Below are 15,346 nucleotides of genomic sequence, written 5' to 3'. Positions count from 1 at the left end.
TGTGGTAGCAATGAATCATAAGTCTAAAAGATGACTAGTAATTGAATATATGAATAAGGGCATTGATGGACAGAATGAGAATAGTCATCATTGTGGTAATTATAATAGAATGAACACTAAGGGTTCTCCAAATAGTTCTTCAAAATATGAAGGTAATTTTTATCATCATAATGGTATGAAAAGTCATTGGACCAGTCGTTGTGCGACCTAATAATTTGATAAATTTATAAAAATCCTCCATCAAAAGAAAGGAAGACAAAGTAGTGGTACACTTGACCTTTCAAAGTGATGTTGAGGTGGGCCATGCAAAGGCATGACAATGTGCTTATAATGCAAATTTATGAAGCACATATAAATGATTATTTCATTTCTTGAAGAGAATGTGACTTGTGATAAGCATCGTGAATGCTCGATCATTTTGAAAAAGAATGGATCAAGATGTGATAAATCATTATGGGTTGGATATATGCCATCACTCACTTTTATGATAGATTTGAGAAAAATGATATATGTCATAACTCACCTCTACAGGAGGTTTGAGAAAAATAAAGATCAGTTGGCATGACCGGTTGGCCATTCCGGTTCAATGTGATGCAAAAGTAATTGAGAATTTACGTGTCAATATGATGAAGAAATAAAATATTCTTCAAGAATTCTTTTGTGTTGTTTGTTCTCATGATAAAATGATAATTGTATCATTATACCAGGTAAGGTTAGGATTGTATTCCCTTGAGGTTCTTAGAACATATAAAAAGGTGAGTATGGGCTCGTTCACCTGCCATGTGGACCATTTGCAACTATATGATAGTTACATTTATGGATGGTCACATGTGCTTTGTTGTCAACTTACAAATTGGTTTTTGTAAGGTTGTTTGCTCAAATTGTTAAATTAAGAGCACAGTTCCAAACAATGAAATTATATTTATAATTTTGTTTGGTTTAGCAGAAATTGTATACCTTCGATTATAGCTAAATCATGGATATGAGAACAAAACTCTCAAATGAGATCTGGTATGAGATGAGTTTATTTAACATGTAGCAACACATGTATTCATCAATCCAACAAGGTTTCCCCATCATAATTGGTTCAGAGTCAGGAACTAAACAATTTGCATCTAAAGTTTGAATGTGGTATTTGATTTAATTGCTCCACCACGTACAAGATGGATCTCCAAATGAGGTTGAGGTGAATGTTAGTTTTTCTAACATTAGGGGGAGAGATGATTAACATCTTAAAATTATGAAATGAATTATCTAGATCCTTGCTTTTTAAAAAATAATATGAACTTGAAGTTCAAGAGATAATTCATTTGCATAATGTTGCAAATTAATTGCTAGATGAATTTGTTGGCCTTGTGTTATAATTCAATTGCCAATACTCCAATGAGAAGTCCTTAAGGACAGAGTCTATGGTACGCCTTAAGCGTGATAGACCAATCGATTCCAAATAAAAAACTTCTTAAGAAAGGAGATGAGCAAATGATTAAGATGGTCATGATAATAAGGCAAGTGCTTGCACGATGACATAACATTTCATAAAACATTGGCAAAAATTTAGGTACTTGAAATGTTGAAATATGAAGAGATCTCGATAAGTTATGTCGTATTGGAATCGATTCAAAAGAACATCGACGGTATCTTTCATATAAAGTAGCGCTCAATGCTATAGATGATGAAGAGGATCTTGAATTTAATTTGTCATATGGTGTTGACAGATAAATGATTGGCTAAATAAATGCAGAATTCAAGTATATTATGTTTCATTTTGAAAAGTAATGTTTTGGACTTATAGTCCATGGATCATTGTGCGAAAGTATAACCATAAGATATAAAGTACAGTATGTGCCTTATGGCATAAAAGGATTTTCGCAAAAGTCCTGACATTATTAAACGGATATATGTTCTCTTGTGGTGGATGCAATGATGTCACGATCCGAGCCTACACCCTGGACGTGGCTGGCACTCAAGAACCATTGTTGGTCCCCAAGCGAACCCTCATCCTGGCTGACTACAAGCGGAAGACTAACTTGAGCATACATAAGCATCAAATTGAAATAAACGTTTGAAAACAGTTTACTGAATCCCAAAACTCTCTGAATATACTGAGTATGAAACATAAGTTTTAAATAAAATATATGAAACTAAAAGACTCTCCAAAACTTTCTATCTATGAAGCCTCTATTATACAAAGATGAGTGTTGAGACAAGACCCACGACTCCTCAAAAGAGCTACTACTAACAACTCATAAACCTGGAGTCCTCCGGAAGCAAGGAAACCTCACTCGAAAGTTGACGAGCGAATGAAGTGATCTCAACAGACTCTTGTTCAAGATCCTAAGAACTTGTATCTGCATCATTAAAAAATACAGGTCATCAGTACATTGAATGTACGAGTATATAATATAGTTGAATAATAAATAACGAAATGAAAGGACTACAATATATATATATATATATATATACATATATACTCAACTGAATGTAAAGAAATAAATGAGTGAAATCATTAAAACTTTACAAAAATACTTACTCATCTCTGAACTCAACATATTAAGTAATATAATAAAAATACACTTTTAACTCTATTTGGGAGATTTCTAATCGACAACAATCACTATGAGTTACATGATGATATAACGTCTTGCCCACACTGCTAGAATTGTCATATACCTTGTTGGGATATAAAACACCTCAACTAAGTGGATCCACTATGCTATGCTTAAAAAGCAATAAAGAATCATCTAAAAAGTATGACCATTTACCCATGTTGGCAGACATGGGTTATGAGGATTTTGAGTTGTCTGAACTCATCCTCAAATCGTTGTTCAATACTACTCCCAATAATATATACATTCATGCTCATATGTTTAAAAACATAACTATTCTTCTAGCTTGAGATAATTGTTCAAACTACCCTCTTAAAAGAGATAACTACTCTTGAAATATCTTTTAAACTCATAAATCATTTAGAATCTCAGTTTCTCTTTTATCAATGTAAAAATTAATACATTTGGGAATACATAGTTGAAAACTCTTATTCAACTCATACTTGAAAACTCTTTCTCAAAACATATCAAAATTATACTATAGTATGATCATTGATGACTCGGGAAGTCATACTGCATAAATTTTGATGATATATCTAAATACCATACTGCTCATACATTGATGACATACTCGTTTGTCATACTAATCATATTTTAGAAAACTCTTCTCTCAAAATTCATCTTTATTTTCATAAAATTCAGTTAAGAACTCAAGTGTTGGCTTTAAAAAACTTCTCCAAATTTATGATTTAATATAGGGTTCATGCTGAATTATAGACATGAACAAATCAACTCAAGGATCTCAACAAAAATATAGAAACTCAATACTCATAACTCTAGGACTCAAGAACTCAAAACTCAGAACTCAACGATACTTCTCATCTCACGAATAATCAAATCTAGGGATAAAATCCTAAATTACTCTTTTACTTATTTGAAAGTAGATGTAGGGTGTGAGAACAAACTAGTCCAACACTATGATAGCTTTACATACCTAGAAGAACAAGGTTCTTGTAGAATCTTGAAGAGGAACTTGATTAGAAGCGTTGAAACTCTAGCTTGAAGGAGAAAAAACAAGAAAACATTTCTTGAGATTTCTTGAATCTCTATGGCTAAGAATTATGATTTTCATTAGTGCTTCATAATTGTATGGAGGAATTTGAGTTGGAAAGAATGGAATTCTTGTAGAAAGACTTACCTTGAAGAAGAATCTTGAAAAAGATGGAAAAAATCTTGAATGGAGTTCTCTACTTTGATTTTTCCTTAGGTTTTTGCCTTAGCGGTTAAGAGAGAAGAGAATGATGGATTAAGAGATGAAAATTTAATTATTTTTTGTCTTTAATTAGTCAAAAAATTCGTTTAGAATTTTCTTAGACATAAAAAAAGATAAAAGGGCCCTTTTTAATGTTTTCCTGTCGGCTAATTTGTCACTACACTATATCAGATTACTGAAATGGTCATAATTTTTTACTACAAATTGGATTAACGCGAAATTGGTGGCGTTGGAAAGAGGATTCAACGACATTTCATTTGATATCTTATGGGCCACCTAACTTATCATGTACTGAAAGTTATGGTCGTTTGAAGTTGACCCAAAACTTAGAAGAACTTACGAATGCCTTGAATGAATTCTCTTTAGTTCTTTCTGGAACTCAAGGTGTTACATCTAGTGACCTTAACACTTAAGAAAATTTAAATTTCTCGATAAAAATCTTACTCATAACGAAGTATAACTCGAGTGTTAGCTCAAAATTTTCCAGGATGTTACATTATATCCCCCTTGGGATCATTCGTCCTCGAATGACGGTTGAACTGGGTATGGAACGGGTTACTCTTACCATCTCTTCTGACTCATGAACTTGCCTACTAACACAGGTTGAACTGATTCATACCAAGAGTTAGGACCTATAGCACCTAAATCAAGAATGATGATGTTGTGAACATAGTCACGCTCTCTCTGAAGTTACCATATCTGAAACAAAGGAAGTCTAGGCATGGAGTAGAAATAGGAATATCAGGTGTAATATGACTGCTAGCTGTTAAGCTTAGCATGGGTCTGATGAGACACTTGCTGAGAATGTAGCAAACAGTACTTACAGCTTTTGCCCAAAAATAGTCAGGGAGATTTCGATCTAGTAGCATGGTTCTTGTTATATATTGTAATGAATGAATTTTCCTTTCTACCACTCCGTTTTGTTGAGATGATCTGGGTGAAGTAAAATTTTGGGTGAGCCCATTTTGAGCACAAAAATCTTCAAAGGTTTTGTTCTCAAATTCTCCAGCATGATCAATGTGGATAGTTGTGATGAAATAACCTGCCTCTCTTTGAACTTTTCTACAAAATACTTCAAAGTTAGTAAAGGCTCCATTTTTGTGAGTGAGAAAGATTACCCATGTTCACCTTGAGAAGTCATCAACAATTATAAAAACATATTTTTTACCTCTAATGTTGGCAGTTCGAGTAGGACCAAAAAGATCCATATGAAGAAGCTAAAGGGGTTTAGATGTACTTACAATATCATTTCCTTTAAAGGATGAGCGAGTTTGCTTACCCAATTGACATGCATCACATATATAATTTTTCTCAAAATTTAATTTTGGTAGACTAAATGACTAGTTCAAGTTTAGATAATTTCTCCAGAGCATGTGTACTTGCGTGTCCAAGCTTTCGATGCCATAGCCAAGGATCACTTGAGACTGCAGTAAGACAAGTAAGAGAGGGAAAATCAACATTATTTAAAATATATATATTGTTAACTCGATCTCCGATGAGGGTGAGCCTTTTCTCAGGATGTTTGATAATGCAGCTTGTTGTATTGAAAGTGACTTGAAATTCGGCATCCCATAGTTGACTAATGTTGAGGAGGTTGTGTTTGAGTCCTTCAATCAAATACACTTCAACTAGATCGCATGATGAGCTGAGAGTGATATTTCCAACTCCGGTTACTTCTCCTTTAGCATAGTCTCCAAATCTTACAAATCATCCATCGATATTTTTGATGGTTTTGCAATTTTATTTTTTACCGCACATATGTCTGGAGCATCCACTATCAAGTACCCACATCCCCTTTTTGTAGGTTTTCTTAGACACTCTTGCAAAATAATAAGATTAGATTCTTTTAGGTACCCAAGTATTTTTGGATCCTTGATGATAGTAACTTTTGGTCTCCAAATTCACTTTTCAAAAGAATATTTTCTATAGTTTAATGATTTGTGACCAAGATCACCACAAATATAATAAGTAATTTTAACATAAGTTTCAGGAAAGTGATAAGGAGAGTTCGATATAGATCTGATTAGGAGATCTTTTCCTATTAAATGTAGATCTGTTAGATCTGACAGAGCTATAGCTAGGAGATTTTCTGATATTGTACAGCTACATTTTCACTTCATCCAGTTCTTCTGCAAGTAAATCGACTTCAATATGGCTTGCTTCGAGAAGAATCTGTCAATCTTTCTTCTCTTGAGCAATCTTATTGTATTCATCAATGAATTTCTGTAATTCATCAGTTACCATGTCCAAAGAGTTTTGTAAGTCATTACAGTTAGGGTAATTAAAAGGCCTTACTTCACTTGTTTCACCTAGTGTCATGAAGCATATATTGGTGGTTTCATCATGATCATCTTCAGATGTTTCTCCTTGATCCCAAGCTCTGAGACTTTTTGAATCTTCATTTCTTCGATTGTTTCTCCTTTTTTGTTCTGGACAATTTTGTTTGATATGTCCTCGTTTTTCACAATAGTAGCAGTGATCATCATTTCTTTTGAATTCATAGTTCTTGAATTCTTGTTGAGGTCTTTGTCTTCTTTGTCTAAGCATTTGTTAGACTCCTCGATTTATGAGAGTCATTCCTTCGTTTTGATATTCATCAACTTCTTCCTCGACCTCGAATGTTTCGGTTGTAAAGGCCACAATTTTCTTTTTATCATTTTTGTTGTACCTGTTAATATGATTTTGTTCATAGGCCATCAGGTTTCCACGAAGTTTATCGTAGGTCATTTTTTGCAGATCTCCATCTTCAAGAATAACAACTTTAGTCTCCATGCCTTGGGAAGACTTCTGATGAGTTTTCTAACTTGTAATTCATTTGAGTACACCATTCCAAGAGATTTGAGTTCGCAAACAATTTTGCTAAATCTCGAAAACATATTTTCTTTGTTTTCATTTTCGGTCATCTTGAATAATTCATATTCGTTAATCAGTGAACTGATCCGAGCTTCTTTTACATTGTTGGTTTGTTCATAAGTTACTTTTAGCTTGTTCCACATTTTTTTTGCAGTTCCACATGTTGAGATCTTGTCGTATTCAGCTCCACTCACTGTACCGTATAACAAATTTATAACTCTAGCATTAGTTTGAACTACCTCTTGTTGCTCATTTGTGATATTGAAGGACTCAGGATCAAATGGCATATTAGTGCCATATTTTCCTGTATATCCGGGAATAGGTTTTGGACCTTTCTTAATCACAATCCATGCTTGTATGTCATTTGAAGAAACAAAGATTCTGAATCTATCTTTTCAATGGGAGTAATGTTGGCCATTGAAATATGGTGGTCGAGTTGAGGAATACCCATCTTGAAGTAGAGCACCAGGAATTTGATAGTGTTCCATTGGATCTTTGCTCACGTGTGGTTAAACAATTTACTAGTAAGACCTGCTCTGATACCAATTGAAAGTAAAGAGGGGGCTGAATTAAAATTTTTGCAGTTGACTTCCTGTATTTGTCAGCCGACTCACCTGTAAGGTAGTAACACAACTATAAAATAATAGTAAGAGCAGTAAGTAAACAACGCAAAGAGTTTTATACTGGTTCGAAACACCGATGTGGTGCCTACTTCCAGTCCCCTTAGGTTTGAAGAGTTTCCTTAAGAGCTTGAAGAGAACTCGGGTGGTACGAGATATTTCAACTGTAAATCTTGTCTGATATGGAAATCAGAACTTCTACTTTGACACAACCTCAACTTGTATCACCTACATTCAGTTTCTTCTTTCTCTTTTCTTTTTTATTTGTATACTCATGAAAATACAATGCTTTTATGAAAAACAACAGAAGACAATAGTACAAGCTCAACTAAAGTGCGTACTTCACACTAATGTAAAGGCATGTTTATATAGGTAGGTGTATGCTCTTTGAAAGGAAAATACAAGGGGTATTTCAATCAAGGATATTGATGAATTCCTTAATTGAGGCGATTTGCTGATATGTGTCCATATTGAATATGTGTATGTTAAAATTGCTTTTCTTCATTGGAGTGATTTGCTGATCCATGTCCATATTGGATATGTGCATGGTAAAATCACTTCTGCTTTCTTCTTGTGATGATCTTCTCTATTCTTGACTTAATTGTCTCTTGTGATTGTTGATCTTTAGATTTCATTCAAGATAGCCTTGGACCTATTCTTCTTTCTTCAGGCAGTTTTGCTTGAGTCGTGGATTAGATTGTTGATCTTCATATTTGATTATAAATCAAGATGGACTTGATTTAACCGTTGCAAGGTTGTGCAAATTTGTATCTCTTTGATTTAGGGATCATGTTTCTTTTCCTTCTTAGTGTTGCGTGCTTGGTTCCTTTCTTTTTGGATTTCTTTACTTGCGAAGAGCATAAATAATTATCAAGTGTCTTTTATCAAAATCAACTTATTCTATGGAGTTAACACTCGAGTCATGTCTACAAATTTAATTACGCTGATTTAAGAATGAACACTTGTAAAAAAAGGTATAGGACTAAAAACAAGTTTTTAAAGAAGTACAAAATCAACTGATCTCTACTTTATCCATGTGAATCTGATGGTTCAGTACTACCCTAATCTTCTTTTAAATCATGAATGTGACTTGTTAACTAAGTCATGTTCCTCATATTCTCTCTTTTCGTTTGGAGATAGATGTGGATTCGGACCACAAACGATTTTTCAGTCCAATTGAACTATTAGAGCAGATTATGTGTGTTCTTTGAATCTTTCCTACTTTAGCTACGAAGCATGTCACTATGCTTAACAAACAAATTAGAATTAGCAACCTTCGTTTGGTAACAGAACAAATTATCTCAGAACTAATAATCTCGGTATTGTTGTTCCATTTTCAACGTGAGATAAAAATAACATTACAATTACGTTATCTCAATCAAACATAGAATAAACTCATCCTAAAATTGATTACCACTTATCCATTATACCAAATGAGCCATTAGTTTAATTCTCATTCTCATGCATGCTCATCTTTCTAGCATACTCCCTCCGTCCCATATTAGTTGATCATTTTTCTTTTACATGCATAGTAAGACATCATAAATAAGAAGATAATTTACTAATTCACTCCTTGAAATTTTTCTTGGAAATTTTACAAACTAAACACTTTCAAAAAGAATTAATTATAGAGATAATATAAGAAAAATTTAATTAAAATTTTCTCAACTTAGTTTGGTGGACAACTAATATGAAAGAACTATTTTTAGTAAGATGGTCAACTAAGGATCCGACTCCTCTCCATTTTCCCCAAGTTCTAACTTGAATTGGAGACACATGTCATAGTTTAAAATTAATGATTGAGATCTAATTAATTAAAGTAAAATCCTAACCATAGTTATTTACTTTCATATATTTGCTTCTTAAATATTTTTGCAATCCAACAATTCTAGATTTATATTATATTTTTCCTAAATATATTTAAAAGAATTTCTTTTCTTAATTGTAATTTTTTGCTGATTTTTTAACTTTTTTCCCTAACGTTTGCCATTTCTCAAATAATATATGCCAAATTAAAAATTAAAAATTAAAAATTGTGACCTGACATTTTTTTTTAATTTTAGGAGTAAAATAAATTTTGTCACTCAACTTTAAATTCTTTTTTACTCCCTAAATGGAGTCCATATTGCTCTATAGACACTCTAGCTCTTAATACTCAATTAGAATAATAAAAATGTTTAATTGTATTATAATTTTTTTCAAAAAAGTAAAAATATTTAGTAAAAGTTTTAAATATGTATACAGGGCAAGTAAAGAAAAGGTTTTAATATATTTAGGGAAAATATACTGGATTGCAAAAATATTTAAGAAGTAAATATGCGAAAGTAAATAAATAACTATAGTTAGGACTTTGTTTTAATCAATTAGATCTCAATCATTAATTCTAAACTATAACATGTGTCTTCAATCTAAGCTAGAACTTGAAAAAAATGGAGAGGAGCCGAATCCGTCAACTAATATGAGAGGAAGTGAGTATCTAATATTCTCCTAAACTATCTATGTATAATAATAAAGACTAAAATCCTCAAGGATATTAGGTACGTAACATCATACCCATATAATTCAGATAGTAGTTGTATGTGGATAAGACGAATGTCACAATAATATATGACACCAACAGTCTAACCGCAACATTGATTAGTAGCTTTACCAATAACTAATTATCAATATTTTCTGCAGATTAATTAGTGGCTGTTGCATTAGGACAATCACAAGCAAGGGCAAAAATATAATGGCCGACCCACTTTCTTGACATTGCCAAATCACCAACTTCTTTAAGACAAAAAAATATAGATATTTTAAAAAAACATTTATAGATTGTTTTCTTTTGGGGAAGGTTAATTAATTAAAGAAAGCAATAAAGTAGTCCACTTTAATTATAATTATGAAGGGTTCCTCCACTTTCCAATATAGGACTTCAATAAATTGCATAATTAACGAGGTTGACCTTTACAGGTTGGCAAATTGAGTTAGGCTTAAGCATCAATAAGCACAAATGACAATGCTTCAAGCTTCTCTTATCACAGTAAGGGTCGTTTCGTAGAGTGTATTAGGAAAAATATTATATGCATTAGCTTTGTGTTTACTAGTATTTTGTTTGGTATTCATTTCTAATTTATGTATAATTAATGCACTCTATTGTGCATTAAAATATGTATTACTAATAGGGAAAATGCATAAGTACCCCCCCAGCCTATACCCGAAATCCCAGAGACACACCTAACCTTTACTAAGGTCCTATTACCCCCTCCCCCCGAACTTATTTTATATGTAATATTCTACCCCTTTTTGGTCTACGTGGCACTGTCTTGTGGGCCAAACCCATGTTGACATTTTCTTCGAGGATAGTGCCACATAGGCCGAAAAGGGGTAGAATATTATAGATAAATTAAGTTCGGGGGGGTAATAGGACCTTAGTAAAGGTTAGGTGTGTCTCTGGAATTTCGGGCATAGGCTGGGGGGGTACTTATGCATTTTCCCATTACTAATACCATAAATTTCTAGGTATTAATAATGCAATGGTTTTAATGCATGCATTTGCTCAATTAAAGACTCATTTGCCCCTCAAATCCCTTCTTACATCTTTTCCATCATAATAGTGGAGGGTATCTTTGTAAATTACTTTTTTATGCAATGCATGTATTCTTAATGCATCAAACTAAGCATAACTAATACTCTCTCTGTCCCTAATTACTTGTCCACTTTTTCTTTTTTAGTTGTCCCTAATTACTTGTCCATTTTGACAAATCAAGAGGGACAATTTTTTTTACCTATTATTATATCTCAACTAATACACTCTATTTAGCATTATTCTTATACACTCTACCAAACGATTCCTAATAGTGTAATTGTAACCGCTTATAATTATAAAATAAAATATAATAAAAATTGAACCTGGTGTTTGGTATGATCAATGATAAAAATTATTTACTAAAAATTGATCCTAGCTCTAGCAAATCTTATTATAGTTTTAGTGCTCTAATGAATTTTTTTTAGATTAAATAAGGATTTTGATAGTGATATTAATGTTTTAGTGTTGGTCGGGGACGTATTCAAAGTTAAAGAGTTGAGATAGTTTGAAAGAAAAATAACTTCTTCTAGAGTAAAGTAAATCATATTCATCTGTTCAACAATAGTTGTTCACTATATTATTTTGGAATGTTCAATAATAATTGTCTAGTTTATGAAATTAATTGATAATTTTACACTTAGTTCCTAATTTGTCCTTATCATTAATTATAGTCATTTCTCGATTATATTTTTCTAGACATTATTTTATTATATTCAAAATGGTGATATAGTAAAATTACCCTTCTATTTATAATTTCTTAAGAAATGTATGAAGTCAATAGTGGACAAGTATTGTTGGACAGAGAAAATATTTCCTTATTTGGTGAGAAATACTTTTTGAAAATCAAACACTAAAAAAATTAAAAAATTTCTGGAAGATGTTTATGGTAATACAAACACAAGTTAAAATTAACTTATAATTGTGTGAAATTTTTGTAACATTAAAGATGTAATGATTCTAATACCATCATGGTGAAGTACTTCACCTGGTCAACCAATCAAAAAGGTTGAAGAAATCACCTTTTTACTTAGCAAGGTGTATTAGGGGATTCTTCTGGCAACTTAAAAATGACCTTTTATAGGGGGAGATCTAAAATCTTGTTTAATTTCAACTTCTTTAAAAAAAAACACAGAGTTTAACAACTAATAAAATATAGGAAGAACCTTATCGCTAGAGGGAAACAAGATTGATTTAATTGAGTAGGACCATTCACACAAATCAGTTTCATTCATGTACCAGCTCTTTTTTAAAAATAAATAAATAAATGAATGTCTTTTTTTTTTCTTTTTAATGAATTTGTCACGATTCGAGCCTACATCCTAGACGTGGCCGACACTCGAGAACCATTGTTGGTCCCTAAGCGAACCCTCATCTTGGCTGACTACAAGCGGAAGACTAACTCAAGCATACAAAGCTTAAAAACTAAATAAAGTTCATTTAACTCAATTACAAATCTTTAACTCAAATGAATAACTTTGAATAAAAATAATATATTCAACTCACCATAAAATAGGCAACTTAAATCTTTAAAACATTTAACAAGATAAATGAAACAGACTTCTCAAACTCTATTGTTTATCTATGAAGCCTCTAAATAACAAAGATGGAAGTCGGGACAAGACCCATGACATCCTGACGAAACTGAAAAGTAAATGAAATCCTCCGGAAGTAAGGAGGCTCACCATAGCTAACTCCAACTCCATGCGGTATCAACAAAGCTCCCGTTGATGACTCTGAATACTCGTATCTGCATCATGAAACGATGCAGGCCAAATGACTCAGTACGTGGAATGTACGAGCATGTAAGGGGAATTCTAAAGCATAAACATAAGCTTGAACTTGTTAAAAAGGAAACATACTTACCTCTTCTCAACTCAACTCAACTCAAGAATAAGATACTCAACTCAAAGATATGATACTCAACTCAAGATAAAGCAACAATAAAAATGCAATATATGGAAAACTTTTAAAATAGTAAGCAACTCAATGTATTGAAAAATACAATAACAACTCAATTTGTATTTAAAAATACAATATAACTCTGTGTATATAAGAATACAAAATATCTCTGTGGGAATTTCTCTAACCGATAACCATCACTATGAGTTATGTGATGATACATCGTCTCGCCCACGCTGCCAGAATTGTCTTACACCTTGCCAGGGTATAGATACTCCTCAACTAAGTGGATTCACTAGTCTATGCTAAAAAACATTAAGGAATCATCTAAACAGTATGACCCTTTCTACCCACGTTGACAACATGGTTTATAGAGATTTGAGTTATCTGAACTCGTCTTCATATCGGTGCTCAATACTACTCCCAAAAATATACTCAGCTCATATGTTTAAAAACATAACTCTTCCTCTAGTTTGGGATAATTGCTCAAACTACCCTCTTAAAAGAGGTAACTACTCTTGAAATAACTTTTGAACTCATATCTTATTTAGAAATCTCAATTTCTCTTTTATCAATGTAAAAATTGATGCATCTGGGAATACATAGGCCCCTTATACTCATACTTGAAAATTCTTTCTCAAAAACATTTCAAAATCATATTATTATATGATCCTTGATGACTCGGGAAGTCATATTGCATAAACATTGATGGTATATCTAATACCATACTGCTCATACATTAATGGCATACTCGATTGTCATACTAATCATGCTTTAGAAACTCTTTTCTCAAAACTCATCTTTACTTTCTCAAAACTCAGTTTAAGAACGGAACTGTTGGCTTTAAAAATTTATAACTCAAATCATAGGGTTCATGCGAAATTATGGACATGAACGACTTAACTCGAGAATGTTAATGATACCCCTCATCTCAAGACTACTCGACTCATAGGGTTCATGCGGAATTATGGGCATGAACTACTCAACTCAAGGACCTTCATGGGTAACATGTAGTAGCCCTATGATTAGGAATATAATCCTAAAATTATTAGGAACTCAATACTCAAAACTTAAAGCTTGAAGATACTACTCCTCTCAAAGATACTCAACTGATGGAGTTCATGCGGAATTTATGGGCAAGAACGACTCGACTCAAGGGTCTAAAATAACAATATGGAACTCATGTATACGACTCTTCTCATTCTCAAACTTACTTCCTCAAAACTCAGTTTAAAACTCAAGTGTTGGCTTTGAAAAACTTCTCAAGATTTATAACTTTAACTAAGGTTGATTTATAGACATGAACAAATCAACTCAAAGATCTCAATAAAAATATAGAAACTCAATAATTAGGAATAGAGTTTTTAAAAGAAACATGAACCCAAGAACTCAAATCAACTTATCTCAAGAATACTCAAATCTAGGGGTAGAATCCTAGATTTCTCTTTTACTGATTTGAAAGTAGATGTAGGGCGTGAGAACGAACTAGTCCAACACTATGATAGCCTTGCATACCTAAAAGAACAAGGTTCTTGAAGAATTTTGAAGAAGAACTTGATTAGAAGCCTTGAAACCTAGCTTGAAGGTAAACGATCAAGAAAACCTTTCTTGAGATTCTTGAATTAGTTTGTTGAAATCTCTAAGGCCAAGATTTATGATTTTCATTAGTGATTCATAATTGTATGGAGGAACTTGAGTTGGAAAGAATGGAATTCTTGGAGAAAAACTTACCTTGAAGAAGAATCTTGAAAAAGATTGAAAGAATCTTGAATGAAGTCTTCTACTTTGATATTTCCTTAGGGTTTTTCCCTAGAGTTTGAGAGAGAAGAGAATGATGGACTAAAAGATGAAAATCTGATTATTTTGAGCCTTTTATTTGTCAAGAAATTCTTTTAGGGTTTTCTTGGAGGTAAAAAATAAAAACGACATTTTTTAATGTTTTTCCGTCGGCTAATTCGTAACAACACTATATCATGTTACTAAAATAGTCATAACTTTTTACTCAGAAATTGAATTGACGCGAAATTGGTGGCGTTGGAAAGTAGATTCAAATACCTTTAATTGGATAGGTTATGACTCACATAACTCTTTATATTCTAAGAGATATGGTCCTTTGAAGTTGACCCAAGTAGAATTTTATATCAAAACATAATCGATAAGGAAACTTCAAGAACACTTATCAAGAACTCATCAAAAAATTAAATTGCTCAATATTTATGGATAGATTCGCAAAAGAAACTCATGATTGACGTGTGAGTGAACAAACCCAATACTATAGAAGCTTACATACATTTTATGGATTAAATCCATGGCGAAAATCCGCAACAAAACTCAAGAACGTCGACGAACACCTTGATCCTTTCCTCTTTTCTCCTCTTTTCTCTTCTTTTCTCTTCTTGAACTCTCAACTAAAACCCTAGGCATATATTAGGATTATAAAACTGAGCCTAATAGGATTAGACCCTTAAAACCTTACCAAAAATGAATTAAATCTGATTGGGTAACGAAAAGACCAAAATATCCCTTACCATTTTCGGGTAACTTTTCTTAATTGGACAACTTGACTTCAAAAGGGCATATCTCA

Source organism: Solanum stenotomum, chromosome 7 (genome assembly GCF_019186545.1).
Source record: "Solanum stenotomum isolate F172 chromosome 7, ASM1918654v1, whole genome shotgun sequence".
Lineage (NCBI taxonomy): Eukaryota > Viridiplantae > Streptophyta > Magnoliopsida > Solanales > Solanaceae > Solanum > Solanum stenotomum.
The sequence above is the reverse complement of the archived record's forward strand: the minus strand, read 5'-3'. Positions refer to the sequence as shown.